The 18,622-nt window shown below is 51.4% G+C and overlaps 1 long non-coding RNA gene and 2 pseudogenes across 2 annotated transcripts; 1 reads left to right on the top strand and 2 right to left on the bottom strand.

Annotated features, from left to right (window-relative positions):
* Positions 1–18,622, bottom strand: part of LOC131398597 (leucine-rich repeat-containing protein 74B-like) — a 71,567-nt pseudogene that overhangs the window by 20,480 nt on the left and 32,465 nt on the right.
* LOC131398416 (uncharacterized) lies at positions 2,354–3,644 on the top strand. Of its 2 annotated transcripts, none has more exons than XR_009216876.1 (3): positions 2,354–2,457; positions 2,651–2,896; positions 3,287–3,644. It is a non-coding gene; the product is annotated as an uncharacterized LOC131398416 (long non-coding RNA). The 2 variants fall into 2 exon arrangements; XR_009216875.1 differs by lacking the exon at positions 3,287–3,644 and adding an exon at positions 2,977–3,103.
* The window catches only part of LOC131398386 (cationic amino acid transporter 4-like), an 83,221-nt pseudogene continuing 70,496 nt past the window's right edge, over positions 5,898–18,622 (bottom strand).

The raw sequence follows: 18,622 nt of genomic DNA on the forward strand, positions 1-18,622 counted from the left end.
CTGGACACACTTCAGGTTGTCAGTGTAACTCCCAGAACTGGGCACAATACTTAAGTGGGCTCTAATAGCAAGAGCCAAGCTGGAATATCACCTCGCTTTCTCTATGCCCGGGGCAGCTTCTGTTAATGTGTCCCGGGGCAGCTTCCATTTTTGTGGGCAAACACAGTACACTGCTTCTTATGCTGAGCACAGGGTCACTTATGATCTCTGGTATTTTTCACTACAGCTGGGGTAAAGGCAGAGTGCCCACCCTCTTCTTGCCCCTTCATGCAGAAATGCAGACTCTCCCCCAAATCTCAACTTTTCCTCTCGCCTGGGGGCGTCCCAGGGATCCAGCGTGTGTCCCAGAGCACACTCTCTCTCCTCCCCAGCTGTGAATTTGTTTCCAATTTTTTAGTGTGATAAAATGCATATAACATAAAATTTACCATTTTCACGTGTACAGTTCCCCAGCTGTGGATTTTGTCTGAACAGTTGGCACCCGGGACGTAGCCCTGGGAGCCGCCCTCCATGGTGATGTCTTTCTTTAATTGAGTCCAACGTGGAATCGCTTGCTGGGCTGGAGGGTACTGTTTGACCCCTGTCCACTGAGTCCTGGTCGTTGGTCCCCCCCCACTTGCTGGAGGGGCCACATGTCCCTGGTTGGCCCCGTCCACAGACGAGGTGAGGCACGTGCACAGAGAATGTGCTGACGTTCAGAAACACACACGATATCCCTCCCTTGCTGAATGCTCAGAGACGTCTAGTTGATTTTCGGTTTGTAGACTGTCCTGAAGTTGTGCTGGGGCCACAGTTCTGTGTTTTCTGGAATCCACGAGGTCCCTCTTTGCCCACGGCCAGGTTTCTGGCCCTTTCCTCAAAGCTGCCAGGGCTGGGTAATTCATCAGACCTGACACCCTGGCTTCCTGAGAATAGCAGAGTTCCTGCCAGCTCCTCTCAGGGTCTGGTCATCTGGTCCCTCCCAGCACATGCTCTGTGCTCCTTGTAGTGTCACACCCTCCAGCAAACACCTGCTGAGCCTCCCCCAGACCAGGCTTGCAGAACTCCACCCTCCTCACCTCCCGGAGCTCCTGCACACACAGCCCGGCCAGGGAGGCAGGGCCTGTGATGGGGCAGAAGCTGCAGCTGGGAGACCCAGGGAGGCACGTCAGCCAACCTGGGGCCTCATGAAGGGTTTCCTGCAGGATGGAAGGCTGAGTGGGATCTAGAGGATGTCCAGGCAGAGGGGTTGCATGGACAAAGGCCCCAACTGTGTGAGAGGAGGCACCACCAGGGTTCCCTGCTGCTGAGTGGGGTGGAGCCTAGATTTGGACTGGGGCAGGGAGGGGGTAGCCCCAGATCACAGGGGCCTGGGAGCCCCTCGAAGGAGCTGAACTGGAGATGGCAGCGGTGGGAGCCACAGATGGGCTCAGGGGAGGGGCACTCAATCGTCTGTCATTGGGGTGGGCCACTCGGGCTGCTGGAAGGAGGCGGATAAGGGCAGAGGTGGGGACCCATTATGGTCACTACGGAGTCCGGTTGGAGGAGATGGTGGCCCTGCAGGGTGGAGACTCAGGACATAGGTAGGGACAGCGAGGCAGAGCAGGTGCCCCCATGCTGTTCCCTGCCCACTTCTTACAGTCCCACCACCTACAAAGTCCCAGTGTCTCATTTGGCTTCTCAGAGTCCCCAGGTGCCTGCCACCCTGGTGCTGTGTTCCTCCTGCTGCCCCTGAGCCTGGGGCCCTGGACAGTGGTGTCCACACTCTGCCTGGCAGAACCATGTCTGTGCGAGTGCCTGACTCTTGAGGATGCTTCCTCTCCGGGGTCTGGGACTCCCAGAATTCTCGCCACCGTCCCCTCCTGGCTGATGCCCAGAACTCTGTGACCATGTGCAGGCACTAATGTCCCTGTTTCACAGCAGAACAAGCTGGGAAGGGACTGGCCAGTGGTCCTTTGGCCAGTGTGTGGGGTCCCACTTCCCTACAGACCCCTATGAGGAGGGTCCCGCCCTTTGTCTGCCACACCGAGCACCCCCACCTTGGCATGAACTTACCCTCCCAGAGTCCCTCCACCTTCCCTATTCTGTCATCAGAATTGGGTCAGAGGAGCTGGGCCTCGAGGAGTCACTTCTGCCCCCACCGGGGACAGAACTAACAGGAAGTAAGGAGTCTCGCTCTTTCTTGGGATACAGCACTGCACCCCGATCTGGCCGGGGGCTGCTCACCCTCCCCCCTCTGACCACCTCTTTTTTTTTCGCACCCTCCAACTTTCCCATGTGCCCACAAACTCAGGGAACCCTGGGGACTAAGAGGAGGAAGGGCGTGTCCCTGTGGACTGCAGAGCTGAGTCACAGAGGGGAGACGTTTCCTGGGCCTGGACAACTCTGCTCTCTCACCACTTCACCACCCTCCATCCCACTGTGAACCACTGGGCTGACGAGGACTGTCCTGAGGGGAGACGGGGACGCACAGCCACAGTAACTGTGGGCCTGTCTTCCAGCACCTCCACTGGGAGGCGGTTCAGGAGGCCGTGCTGGGACCCTGTGTGGCTCCCCCGTGCAGGCCCTGTGGTGCCTCTGTGTGTCTTCTTTCTGCCAACAGCCCCCTGCACACTCCCTTCCCAGGCCCTGTGAAGACTTGGGGGCCTGGAGTTTGTCTTGTGTTTTCAAGGCATAAAAACAGGCCAGTGTGTGGAGTTCAATGGGACCCACAGGACCTGTGAGATCCGGGGCTGGCACCCCATGGAGAGTGACACTGTGCCTGTGTAAGTGTCCCCAACACCCAGGGCAGGTCCCAGGACCAGCAGAGCCTGCCCCTGACCTCCCCCACCTGCAGGAAGCCCCTGCTGCTCCAGGCTGAGAACTTCATGCTGTTCATCAAAAACACTGTCACCTTCAGCAAGTTCAACTTCTCCAGGTCAGCGTGGTGGGTCCTGGCTGCCCCAGATCCTCTTTGTCCCCTGCCTGGCCCGACCCCCTGGCCTCACCCCCTCTCAGGTCCAATGCCTTGGACACTTGGGACACCACTATTTCAAGCACTACCACTGTGACCCAGGCTTCAACCCCTACCTCCTGTATTCCTCATTGCGGACCTTGTGGCCGGGGTTGGAGGGGTCTCTGAGGAACTGGTGTTCCTGGTGGGCCCCTGGGGGCGGGGTTCTAGAAGGACTCGAGGAGAGGGTCCCTGCCCGCGTGCTGGTAGAGCAGTGATGCGCTGTGTACAGGACGGGGCTGTGGGCATCCATGTCATCTGGGATTGTGACCTGGACACCGGGGGCTCCAACGGCAACCCCACAACTCCTTCCAGCTGCAGGAGAGGAGCTACGACTTCAGCTGCGGCCCCACAGCCAGGTGCCCCTCCAACTATCCTCCTGTGGCGGCCGGGACAGACCCCAGCCAGGCCCATCCCTTTGGACCCTCTGCTGTGTGTGGAGGGGTCCCCAGGGCAGGAGGGGGGGCTCTCAGCTCCAGGTCCCCCAGCACAGGCTCCATCCAGCCTCCCTCCTGAGCCCTTTGGCCTCCACCCCATGTGTCCTCTCACCCCCGCTGCAGCTCGGACCCCTCACCCCAGTCCCTCCTCCACTCCACCCTGCCTCCAGAATCTCCCTCCATGGCACAGGGGGGGCCTTCTTTACTTTTCCCTTCAGGTTTTATCTAAAAAATTACAAAACTCTATAGAATAACTTGAAAGATTAGTACCATAAAAACCCATAGCTTTCATCTGAGTTCACGAGGTTTTTTTTTTCACCATTTTGCCCCGTTTGCTCTCTCTCTCCCTCTCTCTAGTAAGCCAGATATATTTAGACAGATTTCACAGGAAACTTTTTGAAGGTAAGTGACTGATATCTAGATACTCACCCCTCTCAACACTCTCCTGAGAATGAGGAGTGAGGAGTGCGGTGGGCAGATGATCTGACCCCCTAGGACCCCAGGCAAGGGCACAGGCACCTCTTGGACCCAAACCTGCTCAGCTTGTGAGCACCAGCCCCTTCCTGGTGGCAGCCCTCGGGCTGCGGGGGGCTGGGATGGGGAGGGGGCAGGGGCTGAGTTGGTGGGCATGGGGTCTTTTGGGACCTTCTGTATGTTTGCTTGGTGACCCCAGCCCACCCCCCTGGAACCCGCTCACCAGGCTCCTGGGAGCCATGGTGGTTGGGAGGCTGTATATCTGCACACATATGTCACTGCTGCCCAAAGTCACACTTGAGAACATGTCTGGGCAGCTGCCCACCCAGCCTGAGGCAACTGCCTGAGAACCACGCTGTGACCAAGACCCCAGGTAGAGCCCAGGGGCTGGAAAGAATGTGCTTAACAGAGGACATGGAAGCCTCCATACGCTGGCCTAGTTCTTGTTCTGGAATCCTCCCGGGGGCCTGAGTCCTGCCTGCTGGAGTATTTCCCCATGGGCCCATGGTCAGGAGAGGAGGGATGGGGGCTGCAGGAGCCAAGCCCTCTCTTGGTCCCAGGGTGGGGCAGGGATTTGGGGGAACCCACCTCAGGAAGACAGGGGCTGCCTTCCCATGGGTCCCTGGTGACCAGGGGCATGCAGGCAGCTGGGCCCGGTTGGGGAGGGCCAGGGCTGGGGCTCAGGCTGGGCAGCATCTGGAATCATCTGGCACCTGGAGCCCCAGGAAAGCCTTCGGGTCCCTGCTCCTCTCAATCCCCAGAGCCGTGTCCGTGGGAGGCGGGTTCAGAAGGGCCAGGGTGAGAGAACACAGCCCTGAACCTGGTTATTGGAGCGGGGTCACGGGTACCTCGTTGTCCTTGGGGCCCAGAGAAAGCTGAGGTCAAGGCTGCAGAGAGCCGAGGAGTAAAGCTGCCAGAGCCAGCAGCTTCCTGTGTGGCCCTTACAGGCAGGAACAGGGAGGGGGGGGAAGGCACGTATGGTAGATGTAGCCTTGGGGAGACCAGTGGGGGAGCAGGGTGGGCCTGGGGACCCCCAAGGACTGGGAACCGATAGCCACCAGGAGTGTGGAAGGTACCTGGAGCAGGCCCAGGCGCTTGTGCCCCCACCTGCACGCGTGTGTCCGTCCTGAGCCTTTATCACAAAGCCCTGAGGGGCGGGCAGGGGGAGAGGCAGCTGGGGAGCTGCGGGCAGCCCTGAGCTTGGAACCAGCTGTGCCTCAGTCTGCACGTGGGTGTGCACCCCCAGGGGAGCCATGTGGGCCTGCACCTGAGAGATGTGTGTACCCGGGCAGGTGGGCCTCTACACCCTGGGGCCTCAGGCGCATGCCCTGCTCTCTGGGATCCCTGGGAAACTGAGGGAACCCCACTACTCCACTGCCCTTTCTGGGCAGCCTCCTTCGCATCCAGGTTCTGCTCTCTGGATCTGCCCGCAAGGGCATATGTGGGGAGCCTGGGAGGGACCCTGACTCCACCCTGGGTGGGACCCCTCTGTGCCTGGTGTGTGTAGCTCCCTTCTGAGCTGGCTTTAGGACATGACCCCATGACCCAGGCCTGGCCATGTCCCTGACTCAGGGCTGTCCCAGGGCTGGTGCGTCCCTATGACAGAACCTCAGCACTTTTGCTGTGGATTGGGGACAATCGTCTGGGTCCCGGGGACAAGCGAGGACTCAGTACCAGAAATAACACCACAGTAGACAGTGACAGGCCACATGGCTGGCCAAGCAGTTGTTATTGTAGATCCATGGGGCTGCAGGCCTCTTCCCTGCTCACCCTACTCCACCTGCCCAGGTAGCTGGAGTTGGTCATAAACTGGAAGGCACTGGGCGAAGAGTCCACCACACCAATGCTGGCCACAGCCCACTCCCAAGGACTCAAAGCTTGACACCTGGGCTGAGGTCCTGAGGACCTTCCAGCATGGGCAGGCCTGGAAACACGAGCTGCCCTGGATAGAAGGGGCTGCTAGCCCCGCTGGTCTCCTGAGGAGGTGGGGGAGGGCAGGGAAGCCCCAGCGATCCTCATGGACTGGCGGGCTGCTCCATGCAGCCGGGCTCCTGGGCTGGTGCCTGGCTGGGGGGCTGCAGGTCCTGTGCCATCTCCAGGCTGTCACCTGGGGCAGTCAACCCGGGCTGCTCCCGCTGGTTCTCCTTGCTGTGCCAGATGCCGTAGCCAAAATACACCACGAGTCTTGCAAGGGGGGCAACAAGCCTGAGGGGCAGGTCCCAGCCCTGCTTCCCTGCTTGCCCTCCTCCTGCAGCCCACCTAAGGACCCAGCCTGGCCCCCACTCACTGATCATCAGCCAGATGGAGAAATGCAGCCATGTCAGGTAGCTCAGCTGCAGCGTAAGGAAGACGTTGAGGAGGATGCTCGGGGCTGGAGACAGTGGCACCATGGGGATCTGAGGTGGCAAGTGCAGGGCCGGACTGGGCTGTGAGAAGATCTGCTGCCCCAGGGGCCTATATCTCGGGAGTCCACAGAGCCTTTCTCCACCTCTGGAGATTCCAGAGACAAGTGTCCACTAGCCATGCAGAAAGAGGGGGATGGGGCACTGGCCTCCCCTGCCCTGTGAGCCCTGGTTCCTCCTGCCATGGCAGAGGAGTAAGGGGTGAGGGGAGCTGGCTGGGCTGAGAGTGATGGGTGTTGGCTGGAGGAAGTACCTGGAAGGTGTCCTGCCGGTGCTGTTGCTGGTGGGCCCCTAGGATGAGGAGACTGAGCAGAAACATGATGGAGCTGAGCAGGAGCAGCAGGGTGTAGCCCCGTGGTGGGAGGTGTAGGGCCGTGTGCCCAAAGACCAGCACACAGTCCAGAGTGATGGCTGAGGCCACCAGGACACAAAGTGCCCAAGCCACGGCGGCTCCAAGCTGGCACCCACCCAAGAAGCTAAGATAGGACCTCAGGGCTGGTTGCTGCTGCCTGGCCTCAGGGGCTGAGGCCTGCTCTGTGCCCACAGGGCTGGCTGGGCCAAGGGAACTGGAGGGAGGGGCCTTTTGGAAGTGTAGCATGATCATGCTGGTGATCATGACAGTGTGGGTCAGCAGTGTGCTGATGGACACAAATTGGATCAGTATTGTGAGTTCCAGCTGCAGCACCAGGAAAGCCATGAGGACCCCGAACACCAGGATGCCCACCATGTGGACCTGCGTCTGAGGGTGCACGTGGGCAAACACCTAGAAGAAAAGCCCATCGGTGGCCATGGCATAGATGATACGTGGCAGGAAATAGATGTTTCCAAGCAGGAGAGTTGTCATGGCTGTGGCAGAGGGTGGGAGACTGGTCAGCATGGTGGACAGGCCCACAGGGGCTGCTGCTGGGGCCAGGGCATGGGTGGCCCCTTGGGAACACGGGCATGAGTTTGGGCTCTCAGAGTGAGCCTGAGTGTATGAGGGGTGCTGAATTGTTCCCCCTCACCACCCAGGAATGAGATGCCCCAGTACAGGTGACAGACCTACTGGAGAATCTGATGAGGGCTGAGTCCCTCTGCCAGGAAAGGACCTGGAAGCACATGCCCAGGGCTGACATTCTATGTACAATTAGGAGGGTCGTTGAGTAGGTCCCTCCCAACAAGCCCGGGTGGAGAATCTAATCATTAGCCCATTCCTGGCCCCATGATGAAGCTGGGAACACAGGCCCAGATGGAGACGTGTTCCCTGGGAGGCTTGGGGTAGGGTCCCACTGCCATGTCCCCTCCCACCTTGTCTGGAAGGGCCCCTTACCACAGATTGCACCAGCCGCCACAATGAAGCCTGTCCAGCTATAGCCCCACCGGTGGAAGGCATCAGTGAGTGCCCAGTAAGGGTCCAGGCTGTGCCAGGGCACCATGAGTGTGAGCACAGTGGAAACAAGGATGATGGAACCAGCCTCCAGGCCAAGTGAGATGGCAATGGCTGTAGGCATAGCTCAATTTGGGTTCTGGGTCTCCTCGCTGGAGGCAGCAATGGCACCAAAGCCCATGAAGGCGAAGAAGCAGGTGACAGCACCAGTCATGATGTCAGAGAAGCCGAAGGGTGCAAAGCCACCCTCCTCAGTGCTCCAGTTGCGCGGGCGGGCCAGGACAAACCCCAAGATGATGATGAAGAGGATGACGACCAGGCTGATAGCAGAGTAGGTACGATTGAGCCAGGAAGAGACACTGGCTCTGCAGGAGACAAATGCAGAGGCCAAAAGTGTGATCCCAGCAGGCAAGATGTCTGGGTACTGGGCCAGGAAGGGCACCTGCAAGATGCCCACATGTGGCTCGATAAAGCTGTGGATGTGGTGGCTGAAGATGACGCCCAGGTAGCTGCTCCAGACCTAGGCCATGGCAGCACCACTAATGAGGTTCCCAGTGAGCATGTTCCAGCCAATGAGGAAGGCGCACAGCTCACCCATGGACATGCAGGTGAACAGGTAGGCAAAGCCCTGGCCGGGCACAAGTGCCACTAACTCTGGATAGCATAGGGCTCCCAGCAGGGAGGCCATGGCGGCCACGCCAAATGACACAACCACCACAGGGCCAGCCATCTCCTTGGCCACTGTGCCCGTGAACACATAGAGGCCCAAGCCCACCATGGCGCCCACAGCCAGCAGGGTCAGGTCCGCCATGGTCAGGTGGCACTGCAGCGGTGTCTCCCTGGTGGACTCCTCCAGTGTCTTCAGCCGGTTCAGCTTCTGGCAGAAGCGTGCCAGGCTGGCGGTGCTGGGCAGTCTCCGGGCCATAGTGGCCAGCTGAGAAGAGCACCAAGCCAGCTGCCGGCACCTACAAGGGCCAGAGGGAGTGACAGGCTGCCCAGCTAGGTCTTGACTAGCCCTCAGTCCTTCCTCTGACCTTGCGCTGGGGATCCAATCCTGGAACCATTGGCCAGCTGGAGGGCAGGGCTGAAGCAAGCGTCAGGGCCCGTGAACAGGGTGGGCAGGAGGTCACAGGAAGCACAGAGATCCCTGTGGCCTGCCTCCCATGCAAGGGAGGGAGCCTGGTGGAGCCAGATCTGAGTGTGTTTGGGAGGGGCTCTGAGGGTGGCGAGGAGACAGCCTGAGGGAGCCTGGCTGGGAACCGCTTCAATGATCTGGGATTCCAGGGAAGGGTGGAAATCTGAGGCTTCCCGGGAGCCAGGACCTGGAACAGGAGGAGCTCTGTGGCCCGAGACAGCCCAGGCGGCCACTCAGCCTCAGATAGCAGTGTTCATCCTCCCATCCCCTGACTTGCCGGGCTAGTGTATCAATGCACCTCGATTGGAGTGGGGTGTTCCCTGGGCCCTGCGCCTGGAATCCAAGGCCCTTTGTCCCATGCCTGTGCCCTGACACTCCACTGGAACCAGTTCTGCCACACCACTGTCCCCTGGTGCCAGAGCCTTCATCTCCTCTCTGGCCTGAGTCTGTCCACGCAGGACTTATTGTGACTCACCTACTGTCACTGCCACCCCCTGCCACGGGGCCTGCACCTAGCCCTGGGTGCCAGATCCAGCACTGGGCCTGCCTCACAGTCACACACACTCAGCCCACCCTACCCATACCTCACACGGTCAAGACTAGAGCTCCCCAGGCTCTAGAGAAGACCTATTACTGTGCCTGGTTCACAGATGAGGAAGCCCAGGTCACCAGGTAAGTGACTAGCTCAGGACACTGGGATGGTCTCCAGAGGTGGTGGAGGTTAAGGTCCAGGTCTGGAGGGGTGTGTCTGGAGCCCACGGACGTTCCGCTACTGCAGACACCCTCCTTGATCCCTCATCCCAACACATATACTCTACCAGCTGGGCACCATCCAGGCCCCCTCAACACTGGGAGGTGTGGGGGCTGCAGGCATCAGGCGAGACTCTGGCAAGATGAGGGTATGAATCTGGCTGAGAGGCCCTGGGCAATCCCTGACCTTCCGGCACAATGGGATGGCAGTAAGCCACCCTCATCCATTGACGAGGGAGTGCCCAGATTTGGGGAGTGTTCTGTGAATGGGCAGAACTCATGCTGGCTGTTCTGAGCTTCTAGCTACAGACAGTGTCCTGAAATGAGGCAGGTAGACTTCTGAGGATGACCTCCAGGCATCCAGCTTGGGGCACCCTAGGGCCACTCAGACACCAATGGCAGCCCCTCCTAGCCCAGGAGCACCTGTCAAGCCTGAAGGACCCTGGGGGACCCTAACAGCAGCTCCACACTTGTGGATATCTGTGAGACCATCATGGACTGAGCACCTACTCCATGCCAGACACCGCATCATGGGGAGACACATCATCTGTCTCATCACGTAACCATCACAAACCCCCCTCAGGCTTATTTATTCCTGGGTCTGAGGGCTCTTTGTCCTTCTGCTCTTCCCACTTCTTTGAAAGTGGAAAGGTTGGTGTGACAGGGTGTTAACTTCTTTACAGCAAAATGATGACAATCCATCCAAGCAAAGCAAAACCAAAACAGGGATCCTCTTTCCCCAGAACTCTCTCCATGTTTTCAGGTTTATATGTGGTTTGTGGAATAGGACTTTATGGGTACCTGTGGGTGTCTGGCTCAGTGGTCTGGTGACAGGATAGTGGACTCCCAAACAAGATGGTGCCACTTAGAACACTCTGCCTTAGCCAGCCCCCTTGCCCCTTCTGATATTTGCCTGATGTTGTCTTGAGGAACTTCTCAGATGGGCTCCCACTTCCTGCAGGGGTGTCATCTCCCTTACCTCGCTCCATGTGGCCTAAACATAACAGAGCATATGTTCCTGTTCTGAAATGCCTTCACAGAAATCCAGGAAAATGGATTTCCAACCAAGAGCCTTGGCAATTTTGTAACAGGAGCTCCCCCAAGGCCTTACCGATGACCACCTGAGAGCTGGTGTACAGGGTTTCAGAGCACTGACTTTTGATCTACCCTGAAGGGCTCTCACCACACCCCCTTTCACAGGCACCAACATCCAATGGATATTTTTTGCCAAGCATGGTTGACGTACTCAACTGTAAACTTCCAGGGTTGTGGCTGGGCCAAGTGCTGGACCACAGTGAGCAAGGTAGTTACACAGAGCAACACCAGGAACATTCAGTAAAGAGAAAGCACCAAAAAATACAAGAAGAAGAGAGAACACTTCTCACCTCATACTACAAAGCCAGGATCACCCTGACACCAAACCCAACAAGGACATCACAAGAAAAGAAAACTACAAACCAATATCTTTTATGAATATAGATGCAGAATTGCTCAAGTGGATACTAGCAAATCGAATCCAGCAACATATAAAAAGGACCAAGTGGGATTTATTACAGGAATGCAAGACCGATTTACCACCTGAAAATCAATGTAATATGCCATACTAATAGAAAAAGGACAAAAAACACATGATGGTCTCAATAGACAAAGAAAAAGCAGTCAACAAACTTGGAATAGAAGGGACCGCCCATCTGTGGAAAAACCCTCTGCTACTACACTCAATGGTGGGAGACGGACAGCTTTCCCTTCGGTCAGGAACAACATCAGGATGTCCTCTCTCACCACTTGTATTCAACATTTTACTGGAGGCTCTGGCCATGACAACTAGGTGAGAACATGAAATAAAAGGAATCCAGATTGGAAAGGAAGAAGTAAACTCTCTAGCTACAGATGACATGATCTCATGTAGAGAAAATCCTAGGAAATCCACATAAAAATATTAGAACTAATAAGCAAGTTCAGCAAAGGTGCAGGATACAAGATTAATATACAAAAATCAATTGTGTTGCTAAACACTAGCAGTGAACTATCCACAAATGAAATTAAGAAAACAACTCTGCTTACATAACATCAAAAATAATAAATTTATGTATAAACATACTTAAAATAAATTTAACAAAAGAAATGCAAAACTTGTACACTGAAAACTACTAAACATCATTGAAAAAAATTAAAGAAGACCTAAGTAAGTGGAAAGACATCCCTTGTTCATGGACTGGATAACTTAATATTGTCAAGATGGTAATACTCCCAAATTGGTCTGCAGGTTCAGTGCAATCCCTATCAAAATCCCAACTGCCTATTTTGCAGAAATTATCAAGTTGGCCCTAAAATTCATATGGACATGCAAGGGACCCAGAAGAGCCAAAACAATTTTGACAAAGAGCAAAGTTGAAGGACTTACACATTCTGGTCTAACTGACTAGAAACCTACAGTAATCAAGACAGTGTGTTACTGACATAAGGATAGACATATGGATCAATGAAATAGAATTGAGTGTCAAAAAATATGGGCAATTAATTTTTTAAAATGTATGGCCATTTACATTTATGGCCAACTGATTTTTAAAAATTACACTTCCTTTTTAGAACAGTTTCAGGTTCACAACAAAATTGAGCAGAAGGTGGAGTTCCTGTATACCCCCAGCCCCTACACATGCACAGCCTCCCCCACTATCAACATCCCCACCAGATTGGTACATTTGTTGTAATTGATGAACCTACACTGACACGTCATTATCACCTAAGTTCCATAGATATATTGAAGTTCACTCTTGGTGTTGTACATTCCATAGGTTTTGACAAATGTATAATGACGTGTATTCGCTGTTACAGCATGCCCTAAAATTTCTCCCTGCTTCGCCTATTCATCCCTCCCTCATCACTGACCCCTGGCAACCATGGATCCTTTCATTGTCTCCACAGTTTTGCCTTTCCAGAATGTCATATACTTGGAATTGAATCACACAGTATGTGACCTTTTGAGATTAGCCTTTTTCATTAGTAATATGCATTTAAGGTTGTCTTATGTCTTTTCATGGCTTGAGAACTCCTTTCTTTTTAGTGCTGAGTAACATTTCTTGTCTGGATGGAGCAGTTTATTTACCCATTCACCTACTGAAGGATATCTTGGTTGCTTCCAAGTTTTGGCAATTATGAATAAAGCTGCTGTAAACATCCACGTGCAGGTTTTTGTGTGGACGTAAGTTTTCAACTCATTTGGGTAAAAAAGGAGTGTGACTGCTGAAATATGGTAAAAGTATGTTCAGTTTTGTAAGAAATTGCCAAACTGTCCTCCAAAATGGCTGTACCATATTGCATTCCCACCAGCAATGAAGGAGTGTTGTTGTTCTGCATCCTCAGCAACAGTTGGTGTTGTCTGTGTATTGGATTTTTGCCATTCTAACAGATGTGTAGTGGTATCTCATTGTTGTTTTAATTTGCAATTCCCTAATGACATAAGATGTGGAGCATCTTTTCATAAGCTTATTTGCCAACTGTACATCTTCTTTGGTGAGTTGTCTGTTCAGATCTTTGTCTATTTTTAACTGGGTTGTTGGTTTTCTTAATGGTGATTTTTAAGAGTTCTTTGTATATTTTGGATAACAATTCTATATGAGATATGTCTTTCACAAATATTTTCTCCTAGTCTATGCCTTGTCTTCTCATTCTCTTGATGGCCAATTGATTTTTGGTAAGCGTTCCAAAACAATTCACTGTGGGAAACAATAGTCTTTTCAACACACTGTGTTGCAGCAACTGGATATCCACATGCAAATGATAAAGTCAGACTCCTGCCTCACACCACATACAAAAATTAACTCAAAATTGATCAAAGACCTAAATCTCAGAGCTGAAACTGTGCAGGCGTACCTTGGAGATATTGCAGGTCTGGTTCCTGACCACCACAATAAAAGGAATGTTGCAATAAAGGAAGTCACGTGAAGTTTTGGTTTTCCAGTGCATATAAAAGTTATGTTTCAACTATAATGTACTCTATTATGTGTGCAATAGCATTATATCTAAAGAAAATGTACATACATTAATTAAAAAAATACTTTATTGCTGGGGACAGCCCAGTGGCATAGTGGTTAAGTTTGGCACACTCCACTTCAGCGGCCCAGGGTTCAGAGGTTCTGTTCCCAGATGCAGATCTACATACCACTCATCAAGCCATGCTACGGCAGCATCCCACATACAAAATAGAGAAAGATTGGCAATGGATGTTAGTTCATGAGCAATATTCCTCACCAAAAAAACTTTATTGCTAAAAACTGTTAAGCATCATCTAAGCCTTTTTACTGGTGGAGGGTCTTGCCTCAATGTTCACGGCTGCTAACTGATCAGGGTGGTGGTTGCTGAAGGCTGGGGTGAGTGTGACAATTTCTTTAACAAAGCCAAAAATGAAGTTTGCTGCATAGATTGACTTTTCCTTTCAATAATAATTTCTCTGTAGCATGAGATGCTGCTTTGTAGCATTTTACCCACAGTAGAACTTCTTTCAAAATTGGAGTCAGTCCTCTCAAACCCTATCACTGCTTTATCAACTAAGTTATGTAATATTCTAAGTCCTGTGACATTTCAACAACCTTCACAACACCTTCAGCAGTAGATTCCATCTCAAGAAACCACTTTCTTTGCTCATCCATAAGAAGCAACTCCTCGTCCATGAGAGTTTTATCATTAGACTGCAGCAATTCAGTCATCTCTTCAGGCTCACACATCTGATTCTAGTTCCCTTGCCATTTCCACCACATCTGCAGCTACTTCCTCCACTGAAGTCTTGAACCCCCTCAAAGTCATCCATGAGGGTTGGAATCAACTTCTCCCAAACTCCTTTTAATGTTGATATTTTGGCCTCTTCCCATGAATCACAAATGTTCTTAATGGCATGTAGAATGGTGAACCCTTTCCAGAAGGTTTTCAACTTACTTTGCCAGATCCATCAGAGGAATCATGACCTATGGCAGTTATAGCCTTATGAAATATATTTCTTAAATAATAAGACTTGAAAGTCAAAGTTACTCCTTGATGCATGATCAAAATGACTGCCCTGATCCTGCAGAACAGACATTGTGTTAGCAGGCATGAAAACAACATTCATCTCATTGTACATCTCCATCAGAGCTCTTGGGTGACCAGAGCTTTGTCAATGAGCAGTAATATTTTGAAAGGAATCTGTTTTCTGAGCAATAGGTCTCAACAGTGGGCATAAAATATTCAGTAAACCGTGTTGTAAACAGATGTGTTGTCATCCAGGCTGTGTTGTTCCATTTATGCAGCAAAGGCAGAGTAGATTTAGTACAATTCTTATGGGCCCTAGGATATTCAGAATGGGAAATGAGCATTGGCTTCAACTTCAAGTCACCAGCGGCATTAGCCCCTAACAAGAGAGTCAGTTTGTCCTTTGAAGCTTTGAAACCAGGCATTGACTTCTCCTCTCTAGCTAAGAAAGTCCTAGATGGCATCTTCTTCCAATATAAGGCTGTTTCATCTACATTGAGAATCTGTTGTTTAGAGTAGCCACCTTTATTAATGATCTTAGCTAGATCTTCTGGATAACTAGCTGCAGCTTCTACATCAGCACTTGTCGCTTCATCTCACACTTTTACATTGTGGAGATGGCTTCTTTCCTTAAACTCTTGAACCAACTTCTGCTAGCTTCGACCTTTTCTTCAGCAGCTTTCTCACCTCTCTCAGAGTTGGTAGAATTGAAGACTGTTAGGGCCTTGCTCTGGATTAGTTGTTGGCTTAAAGGAATGCTGTGGCATCAGATATGTCCCCATGCTTGTGTGTGGTGGCCACAGCTGCCACCCTGACTGACAAAGCCAGTACTCTAACGTTAGGCTCTCCCATTCATCTTTATGTTCTCCATGCTGTATCAGCTATTTTGCAAGTTCACAGGACACCACACCTCTATATATGGCCACAGACCACTTATGAGCAGGCTCTTTTAACTAACCCTCCCATCATCTTACATTGTTGTGATACTTTGAATCAGCTACCTTATGACCCCTCCCTGATGATGTAGAGCCCACTCCATCCCACAGGATTGCCCTGCAACTACAGAAATGGTCTCAAAGCCACAAGAGGGTCTCAGACATCCCTTTAGACACTCCAGACTTAATTCTATTTTGTGATGGCTCCTGTAAGTGGAATTTCCAGGGAATCATAATAACTGGTTATGCCACAGTGTCCCCCCATGAAATGCTTGAAGCTTGTTCTTTGCCCACTGTGAAATCAGCCCAAGCTGCTGGACTCATAGCTCCTTCTAGAGCCTGCACATGAGCAAAAGAGAAAACTACTACTCTTTACACTGACTCCAGGTATGCTTTTGGAGTCTGCCATGCTGTCGGCACAATTTGGAAATCCCATGGATTCTTAACTTCTGCAGGAACTCCTATTGCTAACAGACACTAATTGCTGCCCCGTTACAAGCTATTCACTTTCTTTCTCAATTGCCATTGTTCACTATTCAGCCCACACTGAGGAGACTGATGTCATATCTTCAGGAAATGACAGGCTGACAGAGCTGCTACATATGCAGCTCACAATGTACCCCTTGTCCTTTCTCCATCCAGTTTTTAAACCTGCCTTTTCCTGACTGATATTATTAACTCTCAGGCAAATTCCCCACAATCTGAAAAAGACAACTGGGTAAAAAAGGATGCCAAACAGTGATCAGATGGATTAGACACTGGGCCCAGGGACTTTCTGTAGCTCCTTTTCCTTTGGATTTTTGGCTTGCACTTATCTCCCACCAAATGAGACCTATGTGCAGGCAGGAGATAGTTAAAGCACTAAAAGACAATTGGTTTTGCCCTGCCTGGCATCCACAAAATTTCTGACCCAATTGTTTTCCAGTGCACTACTTGCAAATCTCACCGAGTTTCTGGGAGAAATCACTGTACCCCAGGAAGTCCTCCCAGGCCCACACCGCCCTTTTTGGCACTCCCAATGGACTTTATAGATGTGCTCCCAGCTTTAGGCTATTCTCACTGCTTGGTTATCATCTGCAAAATTAGTGGATGGAGCCAATGCTATCCAACTAGTCATGCAGATACCACAACAGTGGTAAAGAAATTAATGACTGAAGTTATTCCTTGTTTTGGCATTCCTTTATGGACTGAATCAGACCAAGGAGCTCATTTTATAGCAGATAAACCATTTGCTTGTAGAAACTCTGGGGTACTTCCTAAAATTTCATACCCCATATCACCCTCAATCATCAGGGCAAGTGGAACATAAAAATCTAGACATCAACAGGACTTTAGCAAAGGTCTGCCAAGAAACTGGACTCAAGTGGGCAGAAGCTCTGCCCTTGGCCCTTATAAAGATCCAGAATACTCCAAATAGGAGACATCGATTGACTCCTTTTGAAATAGTTTTTTGATGCCCAATGCCTACTGCCGTCTCTACAGCTTCCATATCTGGATTAAGTGAATATTATGAGAACTTAAGTGAACAATTTGATGCTATGACAAGCTATAAACAACAATTAACTAGTTAGTTGAAGCATATCATCAATGAGTAAAAGAAGTGTGGTCCCCACCTTCTGACAAAGCTTGCCATCCCTTTGGACCAGGAGATCGGGTGTACATCAAGGTCTTTAGAAGAAAAAACACACTGTCACCTTGCCGGGAAGGACCTTATGAAGTCTTACTGACCACCTACACTGCCATCAAAATAAAGGAAAAATCTTCCTTGGATCCATGCAAGCCATGCCAAAATAGACACAGAACATCCATCTCATGACAACTGGGAGACAGCCCCCACAGGTGACCTTAAACTAAGGATTTCTGGGGCCAATTCCCTGGCCCCCAAAGCAGCTGGCCTCATGGAGTAGACAGCTTTTCCCAAATCATGGATCAAGAAACCTCGGTTTCACCTATTTCCCCCCTTGCTTTTAAAACTCCCTACACACATGCACACACAGACACACACACTCAAACAACACTTTTCCTACTAACAAACATATATTCTCCTTTTAATCATTTATTAGAAAGCTGAATGGAGAGCATTGGTCTTTACTTGTCCCTCTTCCCCTCTCTGAGTTGTCACTAAGGGCTCTTTTCCGTCTGTGTCTTGCTCTTACTAACTCTCTTTTTCTCAACAGATCGAGCACAGACCAAATACCTCTTTATGCCAGTTTACCAAACCCTGGCCATGCCAACTAATCAATCTGACTGTTAGCTATGTCAACAGCTAGAGAGCACAAAAGAACCTGAACTAGTCTCTGTTCCTGCTGTTGTGAACACCTGGTGGACTAAGTACGGAAGATGGAGGAACAACAGGGTATGGTATCCACGACAAGGAAAACATCACTCTGCCTCTTCTTCTGGTGAGTCACTTGGGCCCCAGAAAACCTCTAGAGAAGCTCAAGGACTGTCCCTTGCCCAGATAAAGACAATAGGTGGATGTTTTTCCCTTTGCATTGAAAGTAAACACGACACTGGACCTCTCCTGGGTGACATTCCAGCACAATATTGCAATCAAATTCTGGAGTTTGATTCCACAGGTGGCATCTTCAAACCTCTCAAGGAAATTGTGACTCTAACACTCCTCCCTTCAGCACAAACATTTTCCAAATCATCAAACATTCTGGATGGCATGCAAACCACCCTTGTACAACTTAGGGTATAGCAACTGCTCACATGGTTAAGCTGCCCAATACCACAAATTATATATGGGTGGACCCAAACTCTGAACTCAATTGGTCAGGTGACAGGACCAGGGCTTTATAGCTGCCAAATAAGACTGCAGTCCTCCTGTACCAGCTATTCCACAATCTATTCTGCTCTCCCAGATTGACAGGAGTGCATGGAAAATGGAACTGTTTAGGCGCTAACAGTGCCGGTAGCAAACGTCATGAAATACTCTAGACCCTGGGAACTACAGGTTCAGTTCTAGGGCTGCCTGTAAACCACACTGGTCTTTTTATTTTATGTGGCAACAAAGTATAGGAAGGGTTCCCACCTAATTGGTCCGAGTCCAGAATGATGTGGACTTGGATACCTGGCCCCTTCTGTCCCCAGATACTCCACCCTAAATGCCAGCCATGTTGCAAACTTGGGTTCTTTTGTTCAT

Source organism: Diceros bicornis, chromosome 35, assembly GCF_020826845.1.
Source record: "Diceros bicornis minor isolate mBicDic1 chromosome 35, mDicBic1.mat.cur, whole genome shotgun sequence".
NCBI classification, from domain to species: domain Eukaryota; kingdom Metazoa; phylum Chordata; class Mammalia; order Perissodactyla; family Rhinocerotidae; genus Diceros; species Diceros bicornis.